The 5255-nt window shown below is 36.8% G+C and overlaps 1 pseudogene; it reads left to right on the forward strand.

The window, feature by feature from the left end:
- The first annotated feature begins 1873 nt into the window (after window positions 1-1873).
- LOC116739534 lies at window positions 1874-2203 on the forward strand (annotated as a pseudogene).
- The last annotated feature ends 3052 nt before the right edge of the window (window positions 2204-5255 follow it).

Below are 5255 nucleotides of genomic sequence, written 5' to 3' on the forward strand. Positions count from 1 at the left end.
TGAGATGCCTGCATATAAGCAGGACACTGCAAAGACTACCTCCTCAATGAGAAAGGGTAGAGAGCACTAGATAGGAAAAAAACACACATGTGAATTGTAGACTTGTGGTTTGTGATTGCATAGTTATGGAATACAGATGGTGTGGCAATACCTTAGCTGAAAAGTAGTAAAAACTGGTTCTAGAATAGAAAAACAAGAAAAAAATTGCCACATTTAAAAAACTAGAGGTACCTTGGATTCCTTAGAAAACAAACCCTACTGAAGATGATTTCACAATAAAAGTAACAAACCACAAATTTGTGATTCAAGGAGTCAAGCTTCATCTATCTTGAAACACTGTCATCTTAGAGTCCTTTCTTCTAACTGTATGGACAGGAATGAGAGTGGAGAAGTATATCTGCTCTTAATTGCCTTGGACTGGGACTGACACATAAGTTTTACTTATATTCCATTGGTGAGAATTCATCATATGACACCACCTCAATACTTGGGAGTATCATGGTCTAGCAGTGTGCCCAGGAGAATGTAGCAGTTTTGTGAGCATATAGCAATTATCTTTGCCACATTGTCCTATCAAATAGATTAGTAAGAGTTATTGATTCTGCCTTGGATATCAGTAACTATCCTCTTCTCCTTCCCAATGTCTTTAAGCTTGTTTAGGGTGTCATCATCTTTCACTTGGAATACTGCAATAACCTCCTGACTTGTCTTCCTATGACCTGTTTCTCCCTACCACAGTTAGAATACTTTGGCTGTAAATAATACTGGCTTTAGGTAACTTAGGAAAAATTGGGAAATTACTATACAGGGCTATTTAACATCTTATGAACTCCAGAAGCAATAATAAATGTAGGTGCAGGAAAGTCCTGGAAAAAGAGATTGAAAGGGTATCAGGACTGCAACCAATGGTCAGATATCCACAGTTGGCTTTTAGCTTATTTGGCCTCTCTTTAAGAGAAAATTTTTTTTTCTCCCAATCCACCAGGGGTTTCCTATCTTAATGCTGCAAAACATTCAGTGTCTTTTCCTCCAGTTTGATGCCATTCATAGACAGTTTTGGCATGGAAGTATTTTTTTATACCTGTCTTCTATCTACAAGGGTTAGGACCAATCTAAGTCATCTATCTCTTTTTATCTCCCACATTCTAACTTGATGTTTTATACAATCCAGGCAGAGTGATTGTTCAATCAATATTCAACAAATCAGTGAATGACCAACAGCATTATGCCATTTTATTGTACTCTGAGCATATTTTTAACCACCTCTGATCTATGATTTCTTGCACTGATTCAGACTAGTGAGCCTTTCATCCTTCAAGAAAAATTTCTCATGATAAGTCTCTAAAAAGAAGGACGATTGATCCTTTATTTTCTTATGTTACCTGGCTGTGACACCATAAATTACCTACATTATGTCTTGTGTTTGACCCCATGGGAAAGTTCTATTTGTCATTCTTGTAGATCTCTGTTAACTCGGAGCTTACAAAGTACTTTTGCACCACACATTAATTATTCTGACTCAAAATTTTCTCTTAAAAAAAAAGGTATTAATAAAATTTAGCTTACTAGATAATTGTATATAGTGTCTTAAGAACTATTTTACATGTATTAATGCATTTGTTTGGTTTTTCTTTTTCTTTTTTTGGTTTTACAAAACAATCCCATAAGTAACTAGGGATGGAACTAGTATTTTCCCCATATCATTTTCCCATTAGTGTTATCTCAAAGCTCAAATCTGGTAACTGATTTTGTTATCAGATCCCACGTGATACCGCTGTCCCACACAGCATTTAGTGAAACAGTTCTCTTAGAAGCAAAACCAAATGTCATCAAGAAAAAATGGATTGTAGGCGCCCCTGGCGGTCGTTGAAAAATGGCGACTGTTGCTGAGCTGAAGGCCGTTTTAAAAGACACCCTGGAAAAAAAGAGGAGTATTAGGGCATTTAAAAGCAAGGATTCAAACTGAAGTTTTCAATGCCCTTGATGGTGAAAGTGAACCCCGACCATCATTGCCTCATGAAAACCTTCTAATTAATGAATTAATTCTGGAGTATTTGGAATTCAACAAATATAAGTATACAGCATGTGTCCTCACAGCAGAATCTGGTCAACCCATAGTTCCATTGGACAATTTCTCATCCGTGAACTAAAATCATTTGAACTAGGGTTCAAATCCCAGTTCTACCTTTTACTACCTCTGTGACCTTGGACAACTTACTTAAATTCTCTATGCTTTAGTTTCTTCACGTATTAAAATTGGGACACAGTAGTACACACCTCGGGAATTCCCTGGCGGTCCAGTGGTTAGAACTCCGTGCTTCCACTGCAGGGGTCATTGCTTCCATCCCTGGTTGGGGAACTAAGATCCCTGCAAGCCTCGTGGTGTGGCAAAAAAAAAAAAAAAAAAAAAATAGTACCCACCTCATAGAATTCTTGTGTAGAATAAATGAGCTAACGCCTGTAAAATGCTCAGTAAAATTGTTAATTGAAAATTTCTTCTTGTTAGAGGAGAGACACTCAAGATTTTTTCCAGGGTTGAGTACTCATTATAATAGTTAAACCTGACAAATTTTGTTGTTTTCTTTGCAGTTGGCAGTCGATATGTGTATATTTAAATAAACTCCAATGTTTTCAAATAAATTTATCATTTTTATTGTTGACATTTACTAAACTCCAGTTAAAGTTATTGTCCTTACTCTAAGCAAAAAGAAGCAGCAGAAAGAAACCACCAACGACTAAACTAGCATTCCATATATAGTTACTCACCCCTCACTAGGAGGCAGGTCTTTGTTTCTAGAAACAGACATTTCCCTATTCTTGAAACTAATATTTTGGTCTTAGGGGTATCAGATAGATGCAGGTTGCTGTATTCCAGACTCATTCAAACTACTCCGGATCTGGTGCTTTTGTTCTTTCACAATCTCCTGCAATGTGCCAGGTAGGTGAACAGATACCTGTTGCCATGAGGGATTAAATATAGATAGATGATAGATAGATAGATAGATAAATAGATGATAGATAGATAGATGATAGATAGATAGGGATAGATAGATTTTCAGCTCTGTTATTGAACTAAGTTATTTATGCCAGTTAAATGTACTTCCCCTTTCCAAAATAGCTTTCCAACCAAAAATATAAATTTAAAATTTCTATTTGAGCCTATGTTTCATTTATCTGGAGTACTGCAATACTGTAGTACACATCTATTTATGTACAGCTGCTGCTTTGGAGGAAGTAATCCTTCCAGATTCAGGTCAATGTAAATTACATTTTCAGTTATGTCAATTACTTTTGAAACAAAATCTTCCCTTCTATTATTCTTCCTCCGTTTTCCCCTTCCACTTTCCCTCCTTCCTGCCCTCAGTCTCCACTCCAGTCACACTGACCTCCTTCCTGTTCCTGGAACACACCAGACATGCCCCCTTAGTTGTCTGTTTGGCTAACTCCCTCACTTCTTTTACTTTTTAAATTTCTTTTTCTGAGATTTTTAATAATAATTTAGGGAAGGACTTTTTTTTAGCATCTTTATTGGAGGATAATTGCTTCATAATGTTGTGTTAGTTTCTGCTGTATAACAAAGTGAATCGGCTATACGTATTCATATGTCCCCTCCCTCACTTCTTTTAAATCTTCACTCAAATCTTTATGATTAAGTTCATTTGAGATTACCCTGAGGATACTTTTTAAAATTGCAACCTCCTACATCACACTCTGGAAAATCCTTCTTCCACTCAGTTAAAAAATTTTTCCATATCGCTAATTATCTTGTAAAATATATATAGTTATTATCTATCTCCCCCCACTCAAATGAAAGCTCTACAAGAGCAGAGTAAGGATCTTTGTTTTGCTCACTGTTGCATCCTAAGAAACTAGAACATAGTAAGTACTCAAAATACTTGTTGAATAAATGGGTGGAATAAAATGTGTAAAGAGCAGGACACATTCCATCACTCTAAGCTGGTCCAATATATGTCTCTATGTTCACAAATGAATTGTGTGAAATTACTGTGCTTTCTGGTAAAATAATAAAGTAAGATATATGTATCATTTATTTTTTTTCTCTTCTAAAAGGAGTGTCCTCCCTTTTCAGATCACATGGAACTAAAATCTATTATGATACTATCGCCTTTTAAAAAAGTAGATATGCAGGAAAACTTCAGTAAATTTATTACATTCTTAGTTATAGTAATAAAGTAGTTACTTTTGAAAGTAAAAATGTATATTTATAAGTCAGGGGAAAGCTTTGTGAGGTTTTAAATAAAAGAGTGCTAGAGATGGAATCTGGGGTCAGGTATTTCTTGTGCCTCTTCATTTCTTGGCAACTTCTTTTTTTTAATTTTTTTTAAACGAAAACTACAATTTTATTCATTCCTTAAAGTTTGCATTTACACAAATTGTGCAAATTGTTCTCCATGGGGAAAAACAACTAAACCAAAGTCCTATTTTTAGAAAGGGTTGCTCTAACTTTCTGCTCAGTTACAGTCTCTTTGTGTTCTGGCTTTCCAGGCCTCCTCTCCACAGAGCTGCCACCAGGGAAACCCTCAGTGTCACCCTCATTGGAGCCGAGGGGACTGAGGAAATGACCAACTTGTCTCAGACTCAGCAGTAAGTTAGGCTTTCTTCTCTCACCCCCTCGTTTCTCATCTTCCACGACGGGCTTCTACCTACTTTCTGTGAGCTGGCCCCTCTGTATTTCCCAATTCTGACGACCTTCCAAGTATTGAAATCACTTTGTTGCCAAGAACCTCCTTTGGTCCTTACAGTTCTCCTCTCTGGACTGGAGCCTTTTGCCTGAACCCGATGGAATAAACGCACCTGACAGTGCCTTAATCTCCCTCAATGAACTTCCAAGTTGCATCTCATCCTGTGTCTACCTAGCTCCATCAGATCCTGCCATCACAGCCTTTTCCTCCCACAATTGATGCTGTAGTCTGTCTCCCCATCGTTTTTCTTTCAACTACCTTCATTTTCCCTTGCCATACATTTCTGTACTATTTTCTGCCTACATAGGTGACCTTCCTACCTGCTGCCTGCCTCACTCTATTCTGTGGGTAGTACTACAATTCTTAGCCATTCAAAGAATCCTGCCACAGTTATCCATACTATCCCGGCCATATTTCAAGATACAAGTTTTATCTATTTTTTAAAAAAACAATCAGAATAAATAGATTAGATAATTTGCAGTCTTCTGTTCTATCAGTGTTTATTTGTGAATCTGTAAAAACAAGCAGCCCAGCATGTCATGAACATTTTTA

Source organism: Phocoena sinus, chromosome 1, assembly GCF_008692025.1.
Source record: "Phocoena sinus isolate mPhoSin1 chromosome 1, mPhoSin1.pri, whole genome shotgun sequence".
Lineage (NCBI taxonomy): Eukaryota > Metazoa > Chordata > Mammalia > Artiodactyla > Phocoenidae > Phocoena > Phocoena sinus.